This window comes from Gracilinanus agilis, chromosome 3 (assembly GCF_016433145.1).
Source record: "Gracilinanus agilis isolate LMUSP501 chromosome 3, AgileGrace, whole genome shotgun sequence".
Classification (NCBI taxonomy): domain Eukaryota; kingdom Metazoa; phylum Chordata; class Mammalia; order Didelphimorphia; family Didelphidae; genus Gracilinanus; species Gracilinanus agilis.
This window is the reverse complement of record NC_058132.1, coordinates 420,764,114-420,790,134: the sequence shown is the minus strand read 5'-3', so window position 1 is coordinate 420,790,134 and position 26,021 is coordinate 420,764,114. Positions and strand designations below refer to the sequence as shown.

General features: G+C 35.2%; 1 protein-coding gene and 1 pseudogene across 2 annotated transcripts in view; one reads left to right on the top strand and one right to left on the bottom strand.

Annotated features, from left to right (window-relative positions):
• Nucleotides 1-23,820, bottom strand: part of KCNJ15 (potassium inwardly rectifying channel subfamily J member 15) — a 37,104-nt gene extending 13,284 nt beyond the window's left edge. For both annotated transcript variants that reach the window (XM_044670294.1, XM_044670293.1), the window contains exons 1-2: nt 23,731-23,820; nt 23,567-23,644 (exon numbers count right to left, since the gene is read on the bottom strand). The gene's annotated coding sequence lies outside the window, so the exon portion shown is untranslated. The remainder of the gene's footprint in view (nt 1-23,566; nt 23,645-23,730) is intronic.
• The window catches only part of LOC123241660, a 74,019-nt pseudogene continuing 65,695 nt past the window's right edge, over nt 17,698-26,021 (top strand).

The window sequence follows — 26,021 nt, the reverse complement described above, 5'->3', positions numbered from 1 at the left end:
AGAGAAGAGAAGAGAAGAGAAGAGAAGAGAAGAGAAGAGAAGAGAAGAGAAGAGAAGAGAAGAGAAGAGAAGAGAAGTGGATTCAAAAGGGAGTTTTGGGAAATATCTATAATTTGGGGATATGAATGATATACCAACAAAGAAGAGTTAAGAGAACAATAAACTATAATATGATAATATGATAAAATACAAGAGGAGAGAGTTTCCAGGAGCAGAAAGTGGTGGATAGTGTTAAACGTAGCAGAGAGATCAAATAGCTTATTGACTGAGAAAAGACTACCAGATTTGACAACTCAGATCATTGAGAACATATTCACTATTACAGTTTATTATGGTTTCAAATTCTGAAACTGGGCAACAACCAAACAACTACCATCTGTAAATGAGTCATGCCTTACTTCTTAATGCTCATTCATTTTTTTATAGAGTGCATTGACAACATGCTTGGCAAAGACAAGTTTAAACAGATACCAGGTTTACTATAAGCCCTACTTACTATTTTCCACCTCAAAGAATCTGAGCTTTGGAATGTGACTGTAAATTGAAGGCATCATTAGGTTGCAAAAAAAATTTTTTTTTTGTGAGGGGTTTTTAATTCCATGATCTTCACTTGTAACAAACTTGGCTGAGAAAATAAAACAAAACGTGTTTCAAGAGACAAATTTCTAGTTAATGTGATTGCTTTTTATTGCCTTAATTTCCTGGAGAATAATGATAGTATCTTTGGTTTGTTTCTCATGCCCTCACAGCTTCATTAGTAAAGAACTCTGGTAAATAAGCCCTCACAATACTGTCTGAACATACAATACTGAAAGATGATTGAACTATGTAGTAAATGGAGTGAACTCAATTACATTCCCCAAAACAATGTTTTCTCTCCTTCCCAGTTTATCTTTTCAGCCTTTGTGTTTAGTAAGAAGCTGGTTATTTTCAATTTACTTATCTCACTTAAATATTCTTGTCTAGACAAGTTCAACAGCAGTCAAATGAAGTATATGGTTTTAAACAGCAATAGTTAGGTCAGGAAAAGCAGACAGTTTGGATTTTTCTCTTAAGGTACAGCTGTGCCTTGAAATAAGAGCAGGAGTGAAAGACCCTATCTTTGCAAAAGAAATTTATTTTTATTGTGGTTTTTTTTCAATTGTGTAGATTTCAAGTAGAGAATAAGTGCAACATTCTAATTACAGATGAAGGAAAAGAAAGCAAGCACTATCTAATTATGAAATCACAAAGTGGATATAAATTATCTTATGTATACGATTACATATAAGTTTTCTGGTTTCACTACTAAGCTTCTCTAAAATAAATTTGGAATTATTGAATCAGTTTTAATCACAAATTGAATCTTTTAAATTTTTTTCATTATGAACTTAATAAACATTGATAAATATGAAAATTCCACTATTCTTTTTTTCACTGTTTTCTGAGTTTATTACTGAACGTGTTATTGTCCTTAAGTCACTCTATAGACTCTTGAAAAGTCTGGTTTGGCTGTTAACCATGAGGAATATTTCAAAAGTTCTGAATTTCATTTCCCCTACAAGTCTGAAGTTTAAATTTTTTGATGGAAACAGAATTGAGAATCTTAAGGAAGCATACTTAACATAAAAATTTTTAGTATTGTCATAATATCTATAGTATTTCTACATCTTTCCTGGCTCTCCCTCATCTAAAAATGCCAAAGTTTAGTATTTTTCAAAGTGAGCAGACTATTTTCAGACCTCCAAATTCTTTCCCATTCCCTCACACTCAGGGAAACTGGAAAGATATTCAAACAATACAGTTTACACAGGAATCAGTGTTGTACTGTGAAAATATGGCTGGATTTGGATTCAAGGGACATGTCAAATTTCTACCACTTATGTAATACAGACCTTGGGCAAATTACACTTAACCAAAAGATGTCAGGTCCTTATCTATAAAATGAGGAGTTTGGAGTAGATAACCTTGAAGGTCTCTTTCAGCTTCATATTTATGACATAGTTTTCCTTTCCACAGGCATAACATGGTTATGCTCTCATAGACAGTGATAGGTACAGGACCTATAATTTCATTGGAAAAGGGGACTCCAAGGTGAGGAAATGCTTTCTACTAAAAGCAAGACAACAACTATTCTGTGACTTATCCTGTAGTAACAGAGTTGCCTAGAGCCCTGAAAGATTAAGCAAATTGCCTTGAATCACAAAATTAGTATGAGGCAAAACATTAATCTAGGTATTTTAAACATCAAAGCCTGCTCTCTATCCACTGGACATGTTGGGATATTTGCACTGATAATCAGATTATTAGTGAGGAAAAGTTCAAACATTAAAATATGACAGAAATTGCTTTTTTCTGAGTAATGACACACTGAATAATGGGAAAAACAAAGGAAATATAAAATAATCATGACATTGATGACAAATTAATAATAATGATAACAGCTAGCATCTCTGTAATATCTACAGTGTGACAGGCACTATGCTAAGCACTTTACAAATATTATCTGAATTTAACCTCATAGCAACTTTGGGAAGTAGGTTCTAGTTATAGTTATAGTAAGCTACTATAATCTCCTTTTTTTTAAATTTTTTTTAAACCCTAATATCTTTTATGTACATCCTTCTATATTAATTTTATTTGTTACAGGGCTAGGCAATGGGGGTTAAGTGACTTGCCCAGGGTCACACAGCTAGGAAGTGTTTGAGGCTAGATTTGAACCTAGGACCTCCTGTCTCTAGGCCTGGCTCTCAATCTACTGAGCCATCCAGCTGCCCCCATATAATCTCCTTTTAATATTGAGGAAAGTGAGGCTTTAAGATAGATGACTTAGACACTTAAAGTTAAGATATTTAGTAACTTTCCAATTAGTAAGTATCTGAGGCCAAATTTGAACTCAGAGAGTTCTGACCAGACCCAGAATCCTTTCTACTGCACCACTTAGCTGCAACTATTTTTCATTTTAACAGGACTCTTCTATGAATCCCTTGGTGTTACTCAATCTGAAATAAAAATAATTTTAATAATATCTTGGAAATAAGTATAGTTTATTTTATCACTAATTAGTTCACATCTTACACATAGGTATATATCCTGAGCCTCAGATTCAATCTCTTTAAAAAAATTTTATATACTTAATAACAACCACCACCATCAACAAAGAACTTTAAAAATGCATTAAAAATTATGTGTAAAACCACAAATTTCACATTGTTTAAAAATATGTAGATTACATGTGTATGCTAATATGTAAACATCCTCTGCTTTTGAGTTCCCTTTGGATTTGTTTGACTTAGATACTTTTTTTTTTGAGTCTGTGGCTGTTATTTTTAAAAATGGAATCATAGTATGCATTGTTATTCTCTTTTCTTCTTTTCATCTCGATCTATTTTGCTTATTTTCTTTATATTTCCAATATTTATTACTTCTAATAACATAATCCAATCAAATAACATTCAAATATCACAATCTACTCAGCCTTTCTCCCATTCTTTGCATTTGTGTCATTTCCAGTTATTTTATCATAACAAAGCTTCCATGAATATTTTCATACATATACAGTTTTTTATCTTCTCAATAATGTTCTTAGTGCCTAATCCTAGTAAACGGGATCCCTAGGTTAGTGAACATGAATAGCAAAAAATTCACAGATCTTTTAGCAATATATTAGGTCTGTTTTTCTATGTTTCTATCAGCATTTAATTTGATCACTTTAACCCATTTGGTTCTAAGTTAACATGTATTACCAGAACCATATTTATCTAGATTAGTCCTTAGACAGCAGACACAATCTGTTGCAGGACCATATTCTTTCCAAAATCAAGTCATTCCAGCTTGATCATATCCAGTGGAACTTTTGTTCCAGTGCCATAACCCTTCAGGAATGCAAGATTACCTCCATAGTTTGATGAGAATTAAAGTAAGACTTTTGTAGAATATTTGTGCTCTCTAAACCATTGTGGTCCCTCCAGAAACTATGTTTGGATTATATGTATGCTCAAGCTTCGATCTACTACTAACCTCATGCAAGTGTGTGAGAACTCTCCAGATACCTATCATATTTAAATTGTCTAAGATTCTATTCATCTCCATAACTGATTTCTCACTTACTTTTTTTTGGGGGGGGGGTTAGATTTGTCTAGTTCTGAGAGGGAAAAATTAAGATCCTCTGTTTTTATTATTTTGTTATCTGTTTCTATGTTTGTATCTCATTTACCTTTTCCTTTAAAAATCTGGATACTATAATACTTGGTGCATAAAGATTTAAAATTGATAATGTTTCATTATCCATAGTAACCTCCCCCCTTGCATAATATAGTTATCCTGTTCATCCCTTCCAAATAAATCCATTTTTAACTCCAACTCTCTCAAAGATCCCAACTGCTACTGCTGCTTCTCTTGATCAGCTGGAGGCATAATGTATTTTGCTCCAGCCCCTCACCTATGTGTATCTCTCATTTTCAGTGTATTTCTTGCACATAGCACATTGTCAGGTTCTGGTTTTTTTCCCATTCTTCTATCAATTTTATTTCCAGGGGTAATATTACACTCAATGTCATAGTTACTAACTGTGCATATTCAACTACTCTCTTCCTTCTCACTGTTTGTCCCCCTCTTCCTTTTACCTCTTCTGATGTCTAATTTCTTTTGGCCAATACCACTCCAATTTGCAGCCCTTTCCCAAAATCCTCCCTTATCCTCTCTCTTTGCCCTCCAAGTTCCAAAGTAGTCCACCTTTCCAAAGGTCCCTCCCTTACCTTTTAATTTTTATCCTATCCACCTTTCCAAAAATCTCTTCTTTATCCCCACAGCTGGGTCCTTCTACTTCTTGATATTGGTTCAATTCTAAAAATCCTCCTGTATCTTGTCCTAAAAGTTTCTTCTTATCCCCTCACCTTAACCTCCTACCTCTTAATATAACTGCCTTCCCCAGATCCTCTCTTATACCAACCCCATTCCCTCCTATTTCTCTCCTATTTCATTAAGAAAATGTTTACCTTTCTAATTGTGTATATTGTTCTCTCTTTATCCCAGCTCTATTGGGAATAGGGTTCTAGTGCTTCACCCCCTCCTCCCCTTCTATGTGACAGTTCCTCTACTCATTTCTCTTCCATGTGAGATAGCCATTTCATCCTACCTCCTCCTGGCCTATTCCACTACCATTTCAGCTCATTCCATTACATTCATTCTCAAGCTCAAGTCTTCCCTCCATACACGCCCCTTCAAAAACGTGCCATTCCCAGGGATCATAGATGATATTTTTTCTTAAAAGAATTTGACCTTTTGGGTTGCTTATGATTAGTTTTAGTGAGAAGTCTCTCTTCAGGAATGTTTCTGTTCAGTTATACAGGCTATGATGTCTCACATGACAGAGGGATATCTCAAAGCATGGCCTCTTTTATGAGCTTTCAATTACCCAGTTACTTGCCACTGGGACAATCAGGTCTCAAGACCAGCTTCATTGCTTTTTAAGACAAAAACCAGCCTAACATCTCTAGTAAGGGATTCTTGTTAATATTGCTTCTACCACACCCCATTCTTTGTTGGCAAGGTCATAGAGGATCTTTCACAACTTAAATGGAAAATAGTAATTTCAGGGACCAAGAATCCAGTCATAGAGAGAAATTTTACCTCCTTTGGGAAAACTTCAGAAAACTTTAGAAAACTTTGGAAAAACTAAGTCTCAGATCCCAGTAGTCTTATCTACCTGGTGAATGATTACAAATCTTTAAGGTTTACAAATGGGTCTCCAGATGTAATGTTAACAGTGAGTAGCAGTATTATCAGGAACATCAGGGCCATATGATGATGAGACTTTCAGCAGTTATAGATCAAAATCATCTGTACTTAAGAGACCACAAGTCTTATAATGGAATCAGTGTTTCCTTGATGCAGCTTCTTTCCTTCTACCCATAACATGGGGAGTCTGTACTTAAAAGAAAATAAATATAACCTGGACCTGACTAGCTTATACGTGTGGCTCTAGCTTTCCTGACACAGGTCTCTGGTTATTAAAGGACAGAAAAAGGCTACCATTTAAGGTTTTGTCCCCATTGACTTAGTGAATTTCTCTAACCCATAACAGTAACCTGCCCTGTTAACCAGATGCCTTTTTATAAGAGATTTTCGAGAAGAGAAGGTAGCATATCCAAAGAAGTGATGGTGTGTAAGGACAGTATGCTACATTGCAAATTCTCATGAAATCTCTAATAAGTCTTTTGCATCCAACTTATTCTGGGGTATGTCTTTGTTACTGAAACTTCTCTCCTACTCTCACTCACTATTCCCTGTCCCACCAACTTCTTCTCTCCTGAAAGCCCAAACAAGGTTTGAATAATTTTACCTCCATAGACCTCTGCTGATAGGATTATCCCTTACTACACAAAGACAAGGACTGTATATCACCTTCATTCGAGGACACAAAATTATCACCAAGTTGACTGATCTCTTTTTTTCTGGAAAATTCACAATAACCATAATGTTGACAGAGCTTAAATAGAGATAGTTTCACTTTTCCGATATGGTTAGAAATTTCAACCTAATAATCTCATTTCATAATTTCTCCAAGTCCTTTCTGGGACAGTGCTGAAAAACATGCCATTGGAAAGGGCACTTGACAATTGGTGTATATTATTCATTTGCCCAGTGGATACAGAACCCAGGTTGGGGTACTAGCCTTGAGGTACAAGAGACTTTATGTAGAATACACAATACTTGAGAAAGTCAGTCAGTGATATCTATAAAGAGGTCATCTCCAACTAGTAAACCTTTTTAGAAATTGGAACCAAAAAATTGCTGGAACAAATGCCTCCCCAAGCTGAAAGTTACTTCAATTTTTCTAAAACATGGTTTATAGGAGGTGGGATGCACAATCAGAATAATTAGGGGCATGATGATAAACTTTCATTTTAAAAGCCCATTTCAATATTCAAAAATGCCAGCTTCCTGAGTATGGTACGGAAGATGGAAAACCCAGAAGATATGAACCAATATCAGTAATGCTTCTAAGTGATGTGACTGCCCCAGTGCTCTGATCAGAGGCAAAAAATGTTATTTGTTTTTTGGGAATTGGGGAGATTATAAGTAAGCATATGTTCTGTGGGGGCAGCTGGGTGGCTCAGTGGATTGAGAGCCAGGCCTAGAGACTGGAGGTCCTAGGTTCAAGTCCGGTCTCGGACACTTCCAGCTGTGTGACCTTCGGCAAGTCACTTGACCCCTATTGCCCACCCTTACCACTCCTGGGCCAAGGACGGTCCCTAGCCCAGACGAAAAAGGAGGAGGGTTGGGCGTGGGGCTAGCAACCCCACCCTGTAAAAACTACATCTGCTAAAGAAACTGCAACCTAAAGTAGGGGCAACTGGGCTAGCTCAGTGGATTGAGAGCCTGGCCTAGAGACGAAAGGTCCTAGGTTTAAATCCGGGCTCAGACACTTCCCAGCTGGGTGACCCTGAGCAACTGTGTGTCTCATTGTCTACTGGTTGTGGCCCTATGCTCCTAGAATGGAGTCCCAGGATAAAAAAAAATATGTTCTGTGAAAGCTTTGATGGTGACTACTATGTGGCAAAATTGCCTGATCCTTTTCTCTCCTAGATCCAAAAAACTCATCCAGACTCCTTGAGACTGCCTAGAAGCCAATGTAAATGAAGATCTTATTCACCCTAATAGTTTGTCTGAGGCTTTCTCACATACCAATTCTGTACGTATCAGACCATTGGGAAGATTTTCCAGGACACACAACCTCAAGGTTATCTTTCACTACTGGATTTATGGCTACTGATATCAAATTGTGTGTGCCTTTTATATTGAGTGGAGCAAACAGGCAAAATGAGACCATATATTTTGACAGGTATATATAGGTGGGAGTCTACTGGCATAGAAGAGAATGTAGATACAGCCACAGCAAAATCACAACCTGAGTTTTAAGGATACTAACATGGAGGAAATCAAGCAAATGCAATATTGAATGTACCATTCCCCCCTCAGAAGCAAATAAATGTAACCAAAAATATGTAAGAAAGAAGCTAATTATATGAATAGAACCTTAGACAAGCTTAATATGACAGATATCTGGAGAGCCCACATACACCTGCATGAGGATAGTAGTAGATCTAAGCTTGAGCATACACATAATCCAAACAAAGTTACTGGAGGGAGAAAAATTGTGTAGAGAGCATAAATATTTGTAAAAATCTTACTTTAACACTTATCAAACTATGGAGGTAATCCTGCATTCCTGAGAGGTTGTGGCACTGGAAAAAAAAAAAGTTCTACTAGATATGACCAAGTGGGAAAGACTTGGTTTTGGAAAAAGTATGGTCCTGGCAGACTATACAGGCTGCCTAAGGTTCTGGTAATATATATTAACTGAGGAACAAATGGGCTAAGTCTATCAAATTAAATGCTGATTGCAACATGGAGAAACAAGGAGGCCTAATATTATATTGCCATAGCAGCTTTTTTTTTTAAGAAAATATGATGGAAATATACATTGAGAATTGTAAACTGTTCATGCTCATTGACCTAGGGATCCCTTTTCTAGGACTATGGACATTGCTGAGAGAGTAAAAAGCTGTATATGTATGAAAATATTCATGGAAGTCTTGTTTGTAATGAAAAATAACTGGAAATAACAAGTGTATTAGTTGAGAGAAGTGGCTGAATTTAGATTTTAAAAAATTCTTAACTCTTTGAAAACTATTATCCTTTATCATATTGTATAAAATTTTCCCTGGGTTCTACTTGATTCACCATTCATAAGAATCTTTTCACATTTCTTCCTGTCACTCTCATCATATCTTACAGAACAATAGAATTCTATTAAATTCATATGTCACATTTCAATAATTCCCCAAATTGATAGACACCTCTTTTGACTTCCATTTTCTCACATTATGAAAAGAGCTGCTATAAACAATTTAATACATTTAAGACCTTTTTATATTTCTTTGTTCTCTGTACAATACAAATGGTATCGCAGGGTCAAAAGGTTGCATAATTTAGTAACTCCTGGGTCATAACTCCAGATTGCTTTATAAAAGGACTAGCCAATTCACAGTTCCATTAAGAGAATATTAATGTACCTATTTTTCCACAACTCCTCCAATAGATGAAACTACCTCTACATAACTTTGATGAATGTAAATTAATGAAAGATTTGGCATTAACATTTATCATTTTTCTTTTTTCAATTCTGTCAATCTGATGAGTTTGAGGTGAAACCTTAATTGCTTTCATTTGTATTTATCTAATTATTAGTGGTTTGAAACATTTTCATTTGACTAAAAATAATTTGGATTTCTTTTCTTAAAAAGTATTCATGTCCTTTAATCATGTATCAATTTGGAAATGTATCTTATTTCTATGAATTAGAATTAATTCTTACATGTCTTGGAAATCAGACCTTGTTTGGACTCCTTGCTTCTAAGATTTTTTTTCCCAGTTTGCTATTTCCTTTCCAAATTGTAGATTTTAATTTACAATTTTTTCTTCCTGATGAATTTTGTTCTTATTCTTAGTTCTATAAAATAATCCTTTGGTTGGCATAGCATTGGATAAGTAAAATAATCTAGTAAGTATCATTCTTTTTTATCATAATGGAATGACCTACTATTCAAAAATTAATATTTTCTTTATTTAGGTATGTACTTCTACAAAGCATGTTTGATAATTGTATTCATATAGTTCCTGTATTTGGATCAGTAGGAAAAGTCTTAAGTATCTCATACACTTGTTTCATTACAAGTGGAATTTTTCTATCTATTGTTTCTTAGTTTTGTTGATAACACAAAGAATTTTGATGACTTCCAATCACTTGACTCCTCAGTTGGTTCATTTGAGCAGCCTTTGTTTTATTTAATAGAGTATTTGCTGTTAATATTGTATATATTCTGTATTCTTGTAACCCCAGATGACTTTTTCCCTATATCTTCATTAACCAAAGATAATGGATGAAAAGAGGACTTTTTTTGCCAAAAATTTTAAAGATTTCAAAAGATATAGTCTCAGCTCTTTCTAATGTGTAAAAATTAGGAATATAGAGATAAATAAAAGTGAATGTTCTTTCCTCATTTGCAAAAGTTTATGGCAATGAAAATTTGAGACTAGATTTTTTTACTGAAATACAATATTTAACATGGATTTCCATGCTTTGATAGGAATGTGGTTGGAATATTTTATATATGTTGGCATATTCTAATGGTTTGAAGGACAGGAAATAGGCTCTTAGTAATACAAAAGTGGAAAATTAAATTTGCATGTAAAAAACACTGATAAATGCCTCTATCTCTCTTCTACTGCGTGAAAAATTTTCTTTCTTTAGTGTAAGAGAAGAAAGTGATTCCACTGACTAGGGAGTACTTTCTCCTAAAGAAAACTGAAGCCTCTAAAAATTTTGTCCCTAGTGTTTTCAAAGTAAAAGGGGATTGTGTGGGAGTAAGAGCAGTTTCATATTACCATTTTAACTGGTTTGGACTTTGGCGTGGATAGATTGAGGGGAACAGGAAGTAGCAATTATATGATTAATTTACAAGGGTTGAAATTATTGGAAGGTAAAGAATATGACCAATTTTGTGGTTTGCAGAGCTTTGATTAGTCCTGGGGGGGGGGTGGGGGAGGTGAAGTGGACATTTAGATTAATTAGAGAGAAATCAGAAGTTTATAAAATGGCTTAGTAATAAAAAAAAAAAAGAAAAACTTTTCAAAATATAACTCCTCAATGGTAAGTAGATAGAAGTAATGATTTTTCTCCTGAGGTCAGACAATAGGATATTTCTCAGCTATCAAAATTTTCAAAGGTCAAAAATAAAAGTTGACAATTTAGTAAAACCTTGTATATAGTTAAGAATTAGAAAACTTCTATACCTATGTAGAAGGTAACTCCACTTTGATAAATGCTTTCTTCTCTGGAAGTTAAAGTTAATTTTAAGATTTCTTATAATTCATAAGTTTGATATCACAAATTCTAATCTTCTTATGCATGTGAAAAAATAACTAATATCACGGCAAGATATTTAATTGAGCACATTAAAATTTGGATTTATATTGGGTTCTAGAAATTGGGTAAATTTTTGTTCGGAGCACATTGTTCTGTGCTTTAAAGAATAATGTTTTTGTTTCACCTTTGTAAATATGTAAACAAAAGAGATAAGGACTCAATAATGATTTCTTCCAATTAAGACAGAATGACAAATGGAATGGAAGATTCAAATGGATTAATGTCATTTGACAGGAAATAAGTTTTGATTTGTTTTTACAATGTTAATCCATTATATTTTATTAGAATTATGCTTATTAATGTTTTTATTTTGGGAAGTTATTTAAAGATAATATTGATTTGTGAAATAATATCTATATTGTAATGCATTTGTATCATTAAGATGTTCATCTCTATCTTGATCTGATTGTTGTGATCTTTAAACTTTGACTTAGACTTTTAGCTGGAAGGCAAGGTGTCCTGGTTAAAGATTGTCAAGTATTCAAAATGGACACACTGATTTGTTGAAATTAAGCTGGTAGCATGCAGTTTCACTGTCTGTGAGAAGCTTTGTGTGAACTTGCCAGACTGTGGGTGTTTTAAGCCCCAGTAAGATTAAAAAAAAATTATCAGCTCAGTGAAGGAAGCTCAAGGAAGGCATATTTAAATGGGAGCCTTGTAAATTCTACCCTGAAAAAAGTGATGATTAAAACATTGCCTTACAAAGGAACTAACATGCCAACCTCAAAACAAAAATTCACTCTCAAGTTTGCCTGTAGATAAGTGATTTATATGGTGAACTCTCTAGTTATTTAGACAAATTGTAACTCAACAGGTTTTGGTGAACTTTGGATCAACAAGGTTAAATTTTTTCCCTTTTGTCATGGGAGGTTGACATGCAATACCTTGTAATATCCAGGCTAACTGTATGTAGCCTGTTTATTTCTGGAGTGTTATTGGAAGCCTAGAACGTTGTTATTTTCTTAAACACCAATGACTGATTTTTGAATATGCTAAAATGGAAAAAAAAAACTGAAAACTTTTGAAAAGGCCCTGAATTTACCATATGCATCCAGAGTAAACATCCTTTTGTTTTCCTAATTATAATTTTTGTTACTTTATTGATTTTGCTATTAACATAATATATTCTACTCTACACTGTAAGTAATAAAACCTCTTAAAACTTCAATTTGGTTTGCTCTGAATACTGAATCCAAATATAACTTAGAAATATTGTTAAAGCAGTGTTGCACCACTGAAGGAAAAATGAAAAAGAATATATTGTCTTCAAATGCCCAAATGGGTGGGCAGGTGGACAATGGTGACTGGGAGGGTTGGAGAAAAAGTCTTTTGAAGATAATGACAAAATCCTCTTGAGCCATTTTCCTTTTTAAATAGGAAAGTTTCTCATTTCATTTTCATCTCATCAGAGATCTGTTGATCTCTATTGCACTCAAAAAGGTATTTATGAAAAACAAACCTGAAATCAGCAAATAGAGCTGAACTAATTTCAGTTTTATAGCATCCATAATAGGAAAGTCTGTGGCTTCAGCTCAGGTCAGGTGAAACACTCTTATTGTGCTGCAGCTGTATCCCTCCTCACTTCATAACAAATTTCTCTAATCATGGCAAGTGAACTTAAAGGTCTTAGTATCTTATTTCTTTAACCTATATACTAAATCTGTCCCACTTTCCTTCACTTGGATTTTTGCATGAGGTTGGTCTGCCACAATGGGAACTTTACCAGAGCAATTAAGTGCCCTCTATGACATCTCATGATAAAATATAGGGGACTTTGACATCCCAGCAGCTAGGATATCTAGTAATGATCAATACTAGGCCTTTGATGAAGTTTTCTGGTATTTTCTGACCTTTGACATTTTTTTGGAGAGGTTTTTCCTCTTCTCTTTCACAGGCCATTTAAGCAGGTTACATGTCCTTAGTCACAATGGAGGCTGGCAAGCTTATTTGGGTTTTTTGTTTTTGTTTTTGTTTGGGGGGGGGGTTGAAAATTTTTAATTGATTTAGAATATTTTTCCATGGTAACATGATTCATGTTCTTTCCCTCCACTCCTCCCCTTATTTGACTTTACTGGCATGAACTTTATTGATGACTCCCTTTCCCATTTGAGTTGTTACAGTATAGTTTGTTACTGGATTCCTGAATCACTATTCAATTTGGCACAAATTTCAGGTTTTTGCTAGAATAGTTATATGAGAACTGGAGAGTCTCCCTCCCCTTCAGGTACTTCATCTTTGGATGGAAGTTTTAATACTGATTTTTTTGTATTTTTAAAAATTTCCTTATCTTTGGACATGTCTCCTCCTGTTCCCTACTTGCTAAATGGAATCTCCTTGAAGGTAGACTTTTTTTTTTAACCTTTGTATCAACAGTACCTATTACCTAAGGTCTGAAACAGTTAAGACTTTAGTCATTGAAAAGCATTCCTCTTTATTCTGAGAGTATCCCTACTTAGTTTACATTCCAGGAACAATATGTCTCCAGAATACTATATGACCCCAAATCATCAGCAGGCAGATTAATTCAGATTTTGTTAATAAATTCTTTCTTAAACCTTCAATTGCCTTTCTTGTGTGACCCTGGGCAAGTTATTTAACCTCAACTGCCTAGTCCTTGCCAGTCTTCTGTCTTAGAATTAATACTAAGACTGAAGGTAAAGGTTTAAAAAAACAAAATAGTAGTCATGAATACTAAGAAAGAAAAAATCTTAGTGATAATGGAAACAGTTCTTTGAAAACACAATTGAATTCAATAGCTAGAGAAAGAGAAAGAGACTTTTCCTTAAAAAAAGTAAATTTATGAATTTTCTGAGAACATGGGATAATCTTCTAGTCCATATTTCTGTTACTACATTGTTTCAGTCTTCAACTTAGAGAAGTTGCCTATTGGAAAGGGATTAATATCCAGTCGATTGATTTCCCAATGTAAAGTACTAAAATATGCGGTCCATAAAAGAATTGAAGCGTATATTGTGCTTTTTTTGAAGTGATAATTCCCAGGTATTTTATAGTAGACCTCTTTCAATTCTATCAGAAAGACAATTGAATGAACTTCAAATGTAATCCTTCATAAATCTCTAAGAAAATTTGGTAGACCACCCCTCATGATCTCTCATTTGTACAACGTCTGAGGTTGAATTCATTTTTAAAAATAGCACTAAGGGAAAAATGAAAAATCTCACTCTTACTTTTCCATTTTCCCAAGCTTGTAGAAGAATTTAAAGAAAAATATTGCATCATTTATTGCGTAAAGTAGTCTACTATAATTTGGACCAGTTTGTTTTATATGGCTTAAATCTGAATCTCTATCATGTAATAGGAATCAAAAAGTAAGTCATTCCAGTTCTGATCTTCTGAGTGTTTTCCCTTATGCTACCTTTTGCATTAGAACCATTTAATTTCTTCCTACCAAAAAAAATTAGCATTTTGGAGCATGTGTGTATTCCTGAATGAATACACTAAACCTTTTTCTGTATTTCCACAAGTTCTTCCTCAAAGCCTATTTCTGCTAAGAAGGCATTTCATCTACACCTACACCTCAGAATTCATGTACCTTTGTCTTCCTTTCCCAAGGACCACTTCTATATTAATAATTCCATGAGTCCGAAAAAATGTTATTTTTTCCTTGAAATACTTTTGCTAGGTTTTGATAGCCAGAGTTGTGTACCACAGGAATTTAGAATTAGAGAATTTAAAAGAGGTCTGACTAAAGGTTCCATGAGAACTTAATAGTCTTAGTAAAGGCAGGCTTAGTAGCTGTTTGAATTAAGATTGTTTGTTTAAATTACTGGCTACACCCCAGCAAAGTAATCCAAGTTGTTCATTTGATTGGGGTATGGTTGTACATACTCAACACATGATTTTCTCCCTGAGGCACTGGTGAAGTTTGGAACACTACTAAAGGGGTATAATAGAGAACTAGACTTGGCATTAGTATGAAGTAAATTTGAATTTTGGCTCAGAAATTCCCTTACTGTGTAAGCCTGAGCAATTCATTCAACTTCTCTAGGATTTAGTTTCCTTGCTGTAAAATGAGAGTTGAGTTCAGTGACCTCTAAAGTAATTTCAAGCTCTTAAATCTATGGTACTATGTCCCTAGAAATGAGAATCCCAAACTTGGAAATATCTGTTTTCCCTCTTAGTTTTTCCTCAGTTTTATCAATGAGAAAACTATAAAGAGCACTGAATGTGAAATGAAAAGACAAGGCTTCAAATCTCATTTTTTAATTTATGATTTTATCATATTCAGCAAATCATTTTAATTATCTGGTGTTCTATTATTTAAAGAATCTGTAAAAAAAAAAAAAAAAAGGAAAAAACTATTTCCTCTACCTTCCTCACAGTACTATTGAGAGGGAAATGCTCTGTAAATCTTAACGTGAGTTATGATTACCTTAATAAGAATGCCCTCCCTCCTTCACAGAGTTGTGAAAAAATGCTTGACACCTAAAGCACTTATAGAAAATATAAATTGATAAGTAGTAATAGAAGCACCAATAACTGTTAACGCTGTACTGCTAGCTTATCACCTGGATGGCTACAGGGTAAATTTTTCATCCACAGTGACTGTGGAAGTTCATCTTCTAAATAATAGAAGTGTTCATTTATGAAATGCTGACTCCAGAATTAAATGTTAAATATTAAATCTTTACAAACCATGAAGTGCCATTTACTTAGCACAAAGCCTGGCACATTGGAGGCACTGTATGCATTTTTATTCATTTCCTTTTCCCTATGTGACTAAACCAATAAGCAAGCAGGGGGGGGAAATTAAGTTACAATCAGATGCCTTGAACATTGACCATTTTCTCCTACTTAAAACTCATTCTCTGAACATTCATGTCTGATCCAAAACACTGATGCATCAATAATAGTCTAAATCCAGTACACTAGTAGTCCCAGAATAACTTATTGTCATGGGAGCAGCATTCTAACTCCTTTCCCCTGTGTAATTTACTCTAGTTCTGCCTTCCTCTCCCCAAAACAAAAAAGGTGCCTCTGAGATTTCATTTACCCAAGGGGGCCAAGGCTCAAGCTGTACCTCCTTTGATATAGCTTCCTAATAACCTCTAGCCATATAAACTTGGCTTTATTGCCTTCTAGAGGTATGAAAGATCCTCAGTCCTTAAAGAGTTAGTACATTTAGGTTTGGCAGATATCTTGAGACACAAGGACCAGATACCTTTCTATTAAGGAAAACAGACACTTAAAAAAACAAAACACCTTACCTTCTGTCTTTTAAACATTCTAAATATTGGTTCCAAGACAGAAAAGTGATACAGGCTAGGCAATTGGGATTAAGTGACTTGCCCAAGGTCATACAGCTAGGAAGTGTCTGAGGCCAGATTTGAGCTCAGGACCTCCTGTCTCCAGTATCCCCTGGGTGACTTAACTGCACCCACCCACCCCTAAACAGACACTTTTAGGAAGACAAATGGCCTGTGACTATCCAAGCGAAACACTGCAATATCTTTGTTGAATATTCTTTCTCTGCATAGCCAAAGTAAATCTACTTTTGTTAACTATTGAATGACCTACAAAAGTGATTCATTTCATTTCAAAGTTGAACAGGTTAATAAAAACTCAGGTCTGTCCCTAATATTTGAGGTAGACAATAATTGGAATGAGATGATATCTTAGCACACATCATATCTGAAGAGGGAAAGAGCGATGCAAATATGAAGCACAAAATGATTGGAAGACTAATGATGACAATGTGACATCCTGTACCAAGAATTCTTCTGGTAGTCTTCTATGGATCAGAGAACAGGTTCCTGTCAAGAGGAAGGAATTACCTTATTTCATATGAGAAGATGCCTTGGAGGTTAAAGAAAGCTTTTAGTCCATTTTGCCCTGGTGGTGGTTGTCTAATTTATGAAACTAAGCCTCCTTATTTTGTCTGGGCAGGGGCTTAAGCCTGAGCAGCACAGTCTGAGAACTTTTACTTGGGCTGGTTCTAGCATTTCTGACCTAAGCTGGTTCTCCTCTCCCTCAGCAAGCTGATTTCCCACCACCACTACCACCATGACCATATTTCTGCCAAAATTTCTTCAGACCTCATGATCCACATAACCCTGTAAAGCTTAGAACTCCTGAACTTAATGGTTCTGGCAGTTTGGGCTTCTTTAGTAGTTGAGTTCCCTCACACAGATCCCTAATTGCTATTGCCTTCCTGCAATAGGAGTCCTGGACTGTTAGATAATATGACTGAAAGAAAACTAGTCTGGCTCATTTAGCTATGGGAGACAAAATTCTCAGTCAATGCAATGAAAACAATGAGGGACAGCTAATGGAGCTGGTAACAGGACACATATAAGAAGGTCTGCTGATGGAGATGGAGATTGTAAGACTAAAAATGAATCGATACTCCAAGTATTTAAATTTATGGGATTTAATAACAACAAAGTGAGAGAGAAAAGATATCTACCATATCTTACTGTATATATTACTGGATGCTACTTTTGTATTTTACATATTTTTACATGCTTAGTTTTACTACTAATTCTAAAGCCAAGAATCCTGGAAATAGGATATAAAACATTATTATCCCAATAAAAAAATCATGCACTCAAAAAAAACAAACAAAAACAAACCTCAGTCAAATGAGCAGAGAGAAGAGCCAAAGACCCAGCAGCCTCCCACACTCCAGCCAAAGCCAAAGCCCCCCACAAAAAGAGCCCCAGCAGTGTTGGTTCCAGCAAATTTATAAACAAACTGACACCAGGATGCAACACCAGGACGCAACACCAGGGCGCAACACTAGGGCGCAACACCAGGACACAACACCAGGACGCAACACCAGGACGCAAGACAAGGGAACCTCCAAAAGAGTAAAGAATGCTGGGAAATGAAGTCCCCTGGGTACAATTTTTTTTTAAACCCTTACTTTCCATCTTGGAGTCAATACTGTGTATTGGCTCCAAGGCAGAAGAGTAGTAAAGGCTAGGCAATAGGGGTCAAGTGACTTGCCCAGGGTCACACAGAAAGGAAGTGTCTGAGGCCAGGTTTGAACCCAGGACCTCCTGTCTCTAGGCCTAGCTCTCAATCCACTGAGTACCCCAGCTTCCCCCTCCCTGGGTACAAATTTTTAAAATACACAAGAACAACACACCAGAACCTGTGGCAGGAAATATGGTATCCATCTCCGATATTTCTCTGTATCACTTTGGTAAGGCCTCTTTTATCAGTTATACAATCCACATGAAAGCTACTTTGTCCCTTTTAAGGTGGCTAAGATGTACCTGGCCTCAGTAAGATGAATTCCCATGACTGCAAATTCTGCACTGGGATCTACAAGGTAGGAAGTGAAGTTCCTAAAGGAAATGGATTTGAATGATTAGATCTATATATACCCACATACTCCCTAAGACTAGTCTGCCTCAGGGGTAATTATATGGCAGAGCACCATCCAAATAGCTTTCACAGACAGAAGAGAAGACAAGACTTGTCATTGTCATACAGAGTTCTTTCTCCAGCTGATATCTGGAGTTGAGCTATTGAGTTGAGCTCCAGGCTCTCTGGCTGGTATGCAAGAGATCCCTGAGGGATGGGACAGAGATGATCTTCACCAACACAGTTTGTAGAGGTGGTGATTGAACCACTTAGGTTGGAGCCATTACAACTGAATCCACTGTGAACCTAGAACTTTGGAAGGGTGATGCCATGTTGTGCAGAATGTAGAACCATGTAATTTCCCTTAGGATGAGACAGCCATTCTTACCTAATTGGACTCCTTGCCCAAGTAGCCTTCAATCTTACCCCAGATGGTAAAATATATTCATGTCTCAGTGCAAGAAATTTGACCTTACTAATAAACACCTGCATCATTAATTAAATTAAATTAAATTAAACTAAACTAAATCAATAACATTAATGTCTACCTTCTCATAAACCAACAAAATCAACATCACTCACCAATAATTTCTTGGACCCAATTTCCAGTAAGATGTATGAATTTAATATAAATTGTACTCCTTTTTCCTTTTAGAAAGGAGAGTTTTGAAGATCCATTTCAGTTCCAGGTCTCAGCCTCACCTTTTGATTGGACATGCATGTGTATGATAGAAGGACAATGTGGTTCCCTGGTGTTTGGAAGATGTTTGTCTCTTGTCCCATGTGACTCCTAGTATCTGGAAGACTGGCTTCTGACCTAGACTGAGGTCAAATCTGTCCAACCAAGGAGACCCAGAAGGAATGACATCGCTGGAGTTATAAGCTAGGGATGAAGGAAGCAGCAAAGTTCTTGGTCTAGAAACTTGCTGTTGGGGCAGTTCACACATGTGCTCTTTGACTAGGAAGCAACACTGGCATTTTGACTTTTTCTGTGGTGTCCTCTCTTAGCTAGGAGTTGAGCAACAAACTCAGCTAGGTGCTTTGATGTGACTATTCCTTTTCTCTCCAACTCTAACTTTTACTATTTAATAAATAATTATATATTAATATGCAGTCTCCAGAGAATTTTAATTCTAACAAAGATTTACCTAACATGAATGGACTGCATTTGGACATGGCTCCAGTTTATACATTCTGGCCTTTCCTTGTTTCTTCCCTATCAATCATCTGGGTTTTGAAGTATTTGTTTTCTCAATGAGATCTATACAACCTGGAAAAATTGCTCAATAGCCCATAAGTTATCAGGCTTCCTCTCCTCTCTGGGCTGATTTAGACAACTCTTCAAAAAGAGAATGGAGGATCTAAAGGTGGTATTCTTGGGAGATGTCATGCTTTCTAACAGCATGGGGGAGGTAAAATGATCATACTATAGTACTATGGTGAATGTGTTATTATTTGTAAACAAAGTGATCCTCCAGCTACTTTAGTGGTGATTCTGAATCTTTGGATAAGTATAAGGGAAGATCTTTTATGTAGTCTCTGTGGAAGGAGATAGCCCCTTCACAGAATTCTCTAAGAGAGGAAAGTTTGGTATCATCCCACATTAGGATGTGACTCTCAAGGAGATACAGGTTTTGATAACGAGCTAAGAAATGTTGAGTGGGAGTCAGTCCTGAGAAAGCCTCAGTTAGCAGCTTAGATTCTGCAACTGGTTGCATTCAAGAGGTTTATGACCTCTTGGCCACTTTACTTTAGGTCACTGGCATATGAAAAATCTATAACAATGCCAGTTGTCACCATCTGTACTTTCCCCCATATTATTCTTGGTATTGAACCTGTTTATTCTTACTATCTTATGTCAGTCTCTATGACTGCCCCAGGTATCAACCATTATCTGTTTGGTGGCTTTGTGTTGCTGGTGCTACTCCTGCTCATTTTCACCATCTTACATCAAGACATCTATTATGAACTGTCAACATTTGTCATCACCTACAACATAGACTAGATCACTGAAATCCAGGACTTAGTTCTTCAAAGTGGAGAAGAAAAGCTTAGGATTTCTAGTCTCTCCTCTCTCTCTCTCTCTCTCCTCACTCCTTCAAGGGGCATTAAGAGTTTTTAATTGCCTGTATTTTTGGATCTTTGTCTCTTTTCCCTTTGTCCTCTTTTCCCTGCTTATTGCAGGATCCTTGAATCAAAAAGATTAGGGTTATCTAGTAACAACATTAAAAATCGTGTAAGTGGTAAAAATGCTACTAAAAGAGCTTCCTCTATACAAGTTAAGCTAGTTTTTTCTCTGAAAAGTGAAAACCTGTTCTTGAAATTTGATTGGCCCTGGGCCAGCAAAATTTAATCTGTGCTTCCTGGTAGCCTCTGGCTTGATTAAGGTAGTTTCTTGCTCACTTAGAGACATAAAAATGTCCACCCTTGTGGAGAGTTGGGGATCTTCAGAAATGGTGATTTTTTTTCAAGACCACATGAATTACCATACCCTTTCCAGATATAGATGCATTTCTTTATAACAGCTAATATTTATAGTCCTTTTAGGGTTGACAAATATTTTTGCAAACATTTTTTTACAAATATCTCACTATCTTTACAAAAACTCTGACATTATTAACTCCATTTTACAGATGAGGAAACTGAGAATAAAAAATATTTAGTCATTTTACCAGGATCATAATAAATGTCTGAGACCAGATTTGAACTCAGGTCTTCTTGAGTCCAGGACTAGCACTCTAGGAAAGGTATTTATGGTGGATTAATTCTACCCTAGTCAGGATTTATAGTATCTTTTCTGAGCATTCTTTCTAAGATATCATTAGCTAAGTAAAACCTTGTTTGTGAGCTGTTAAATGATCTGCGAATTTCTCATTTTGTTCCAAAACAGAACCTCAACTAACAGGAGATCAGTCTAAGAACCACACTAAATCTTTATTAAAAAAATTTCAAGGCAAGGGCAGCTGGTTGTCTCAGTGATTGGAGAGCTAGGCATAGAGACAGAGGTCCTGGGTTTCAATTTGGCCTCAAGTACTTCTCAGCTGTGTGACCCTAGCCCTAGTAGCTGATCTGCCTTAGTGCCAATACACAGTATTGATTCTAAGATGGAAGGTAAGGTTTTTGTTTTTGTTTTTGTTTTTAAGTCAAAGAATTGCTTTTTGATTACAATAAACTAAAGAGATAGAATAGTGGAAGAGAAACTTTCAAATGCATGACTTTTTTTACTTAATCTACTACGTAGTGCTCTGTGCTATACTCTATTTGGTAATATATACTATATATTTTCTTGATGAACAGGAAAGAACTAAAAAGAAAACAGTTAATGCAAACCTTTCAGTATTCAAAAGAGATATAAATTGTATCTTTAAATACTTAGTTCATGTTTCCTCCATGTTGGCCCTATCTCAGCCAGTCTAGAAAGGCTCAGACAATAGCACCATGACTCCGTCCCAATATCGGTACCCTTGAGAACTTCAACCTGCTCGATTTCCAACCTGAGGTGGTCCATTTGTCGTTAGGCAACCTGTTAGCTTCCAAGTCAGTCGGGGAAGAGGGAGACACCTTCACAGTACTGACAAGTAAGTGAGGAAATGTGAAGTTCAAAATTTTGGAGCTCAAGTTCAGTCAGTGTCATTCTCCACAATAGCTGGAATCAAAGGTAAAATGCTAGACAATGCTTACCTATTCTTAAATAAGAATCATCCATACCAGTTAGAAATGTGGGAAGAGGGAAGTAGGAGATATTCTTTCCATAAAATGACCTTTCTTTCATTAGGAGGAAAAAAGGGAAGGCAAGAAGAATTATTTATGCAATTATTATTTTACAGAAATAAGCCACACAATTCAGTGAGGAAAAACTCTAAAACTTAAGTATTAAGTATGACAGAGGAGAAAAAAAGGCAATTGGCTTCTGGATGATAATTTTTAAACAAAATAAAAGAGCTGGTCACTTCTTAAACTTTTTTGTTAGATTTTTCTACATTTCAGCCTATTATTTATTATAGTACTGGATAGTATTTGAACTTCCTTGTCTAAGACTTTCTTTTTAAATTTAGGAGTGATAGTCATTTCACCTTTATTTTTACTAGTGAAATTCTGTAATGTATGAAGTCTTATGGGCACTCAATTTTTACATGTGATGCCAATTATAATTAGAACAATTTTGTCTTCAGTACCTGAGCCATTCTTTAAAATTCTTAAGGTTTTGAGCAAAGAGAATTAATGTGCTTTCTTCCTGACTCTACTTCCCCTTTTATTATTATGTGATTATTATTACATATATTTAAAAATCAAAAGGATAGTTTTAGCAATTTTTTGTACTTTTCCTCTAAAATTCTTTCTCTAAGTAACAGAAAAAAAGAGCATTTTTAAATTTTTAAAATAGGGTAAAGGGAAATCTTGAGGTCTAAACTTAGAGAAGGTACAAAGAAGGAGCTAACTTTGATCATAAATGTACAATAAATAAAAAGAGTATGCTCATTTTTATTTTTTATAAATTTCATAACCTGTTCAACTTGGAAAAAGGTATAAAAAAGTCTTACCTCCTTTAGATAAAGTATGAAGGAAAGTAGAAATAGGAAATATAACTAAATTTTATTTGCAAATTTCAACCAGAGTAGATTTATTTTCAGAGACTAAATCTAAACATATAAAAGTACTTTCTATGGATCAGGAACAGTTCAAAATGTCCTCCAAGTCAGAATTGTTTACATTCCTTATACCTAGCACAGAAAACTTACATAATCCCTTCTTACAAGGCTAAGCAACCAATTTTTAAATGCTCTGATCAAGTTTTCTCTAACCGTACTTTAAACCTCTTTTTTCCACCACTTAAAGAAAAGTAACTGACAAAAAGTTCTTGGGGAAAAAAAAACTTTAAAACAGTAACATATAATCTAGAAAAAACTTAACTTTTAAAAGTCTGAAATAAAGGAAATCTATACAAAATGAAGTAATAAGAATGGTTTCTTCCTTGATCTCTAACACACAGCAAACATGACATCTAGATATTTTTTGTCAGTAAAGAAAAATTTATCACCCTCTCCACACCATCTTTAAATATCAACCCATTTTCTACATGTAAAAAAGTACTTATTAAATTCTTTCAGACAAGTTTGAGTTACTGAATTTGAGTCTTGAATTTCAGTCTTGATTTACTGAAATGGCTTTTAAAGAAATAAAAATTTAAGAAGTTAACTTTATAAAGAAAGAGTGTTGCTGTAGTGATTTTACATAGTTCACAGATCATTATGTACCTCTTACCTGCAAAGATCAATATATGCAGTCTTCTTGCTAGGTGTTGTCATAACAGAACAAAGAATTAGCAGCCAACTCGAGATCCTTCAGGAAAATTAAAAAAAAAAATAAAGCTGTTCTTTGTTCACTGTCACTGAAAAAAAGTTGGTTTGATTTTGAATAAAAATTACCTGAATGAACTGGAGAGAGAAGGAGAGAGGAAAGGGAGACCGAAGGAAAGGAATCTGAGAAAAGAGTCAATGATGTCAGCAGAATTTCTTAAGGAAATCTCTAGACCAGCAAATGATTCGCAGCAATAAACACTGCTATGCAAATACCTACCTAAGAGGAAACTGATGCACTTTTAAAGAAGGCCAGTTAATCTTTGAAGAAACTTTAGCTTGTCAGATCAAAGTCTGGTTTTAAGACACTATAGCCAAAATAAACTCCAAATAAGTGGATTACTTTTTTGCATAACAAGTACTTCTCCTTTACTCTAAGCTATCCCAATATACTTTCCCCTCTTCAGGAATCAATACTGTGAAATTTGAATCTAACTGAAATTCTAACTTAAAACTCTTTGACTACACTACATATAATAGCCATGATCATGAATAAATAAGAAGAGATAAGAACTAAAGTCACCACCAAGCACTATGACCCACAGCATTAACTTTTCTAATGTTAATTTCTTCTACTTGTCACAAAATCTGAAAAAAGACTAAAATAGGTGTAAGGGAAATGTTTCTTAGAGGAAAAAAAATGTGGACATGTATTAGAATGCCCCAAGTGCCAAAGCAGGATAGATTCCAACTAACAAGAAGATGTGATTGGAAACACAATTTCAGAAGACTAAGGAGGAAACATGCTCCACATCTCCTGACAAGAGAATTGGAGAATAAAACATACATTTTTTGATACTGCCAATCTGTGGATCCATTTTGTTCAACTTTGCATTATTTCAAAAGCCCCCAAGGGGCTTTGATGGAGGTACTAGTGCTAGTGATGCCCTCCTTCCTCCAAAAAAAGAATGTCATTAAAATTTTTTTAATATACAACAGAACAGAAGGAAATTCAAAATGGAGATAAAATGGCAGAAAAGTTCTGAAACTAACTTGTTGATTTCATTATATATTTTTTATAAAACAGGCTATTTGTAAAAAAAAAAGATTTTTGGTTTCATATGGAGGTAAGTAGTTAGTAAGCATTTTTTTGCCAGACCCTGCGCTAAGTAAAGAAAATAGAAATACAAGCAAAGAGAAATAATCTTTGCCTTCAAATAGCTGCTTACATTCAAATAGAGGAAGATAAAACATAAAAGGAAGCTGGAAAGGACAGAGAAGAAAAGGGTTATGTACTTGGGCATCATGGCAAAGTCCTTATGTTCCAGAAATGTAGACCCTAAAAGGAATTCATGGAAGAAGAGGCCTACTATGGAGGGATATTACAGATATTGCAGAGTGAGAAGAACTCAGGAGCTGCAGGAAGTTCCAGGAATTTCCAGACTTCTTTCACTGTTCTTGTATATGGACATGTCTATGTTTGTATTTGTCAAAATAAAAATTAATTTAAAATTTTTCAAAAAAAATTACCAGAAGTATATTCTTAAAAGAAATATTAAAAGGAAGATTTTGAAAAAAAATTAGAAAACCATAAGGGCTCTCATTTATTCTTTTTTCCTTTTTATCCCTTTTCTTTAAACAAGGAGAAAGAATAAGGAATAAGAATTTATATAGTTTCTACCATGTGACAGACACCATGCTAAGCAACTTTTATAAATATTATCTTATTTGATCCTCACAAACTAACCTTTAAGGTAAGTGCTATTATTATTTTATAGCTGAGGAAACTGAAGCAAATAGAAATTAAATGACCTACTATTAAGTGCTTGAAGCCCAATTTGAACTCAGGTGTTCCTGACTGTGGGGCACCTAGGTGATGCACAGGATAAAATGTCAGGCCCACAGCAGGAAAAACTCACGTTCCTAAGAAAATCTGGCCTGAGACACTTACCCCAGACAAATCACTTAATTTCATTTGCCTCAGTTCTTCATTGGTAAAATGAACTAGAGAAGGAAATGGCAAACCACTCCAAGACCCTTGCCAAGAAAACCCCAAATGGGGTCAAGAAGAGTAGGACACAACTGAAATAACTGAACGACAACTTCCCAAGTATGTATATATTTACATACTTTTTATGAGGTCCTTCATCAAAGTATGTTGTTGTAGTAGGTTGGTTCAAGACATAGAGATTTTCAAGACTTCTGGTGGTTTAAGAGACTCAAAGTTCCATGTTCAAAGATACAATAGATTTTCAATAGATGCTTTTTGCTACCAATGTCCTCAGGGTGTTTCAAAGGCCAATACCTCTCTTTGTTGTGGAGGGGATGAATATTTTGAATGCCACTGACTTCCAAATTTAATTAGATTTAACATATGTAGATGTTTGAAATTATATCTGAGATTCATATTTGCATGCATG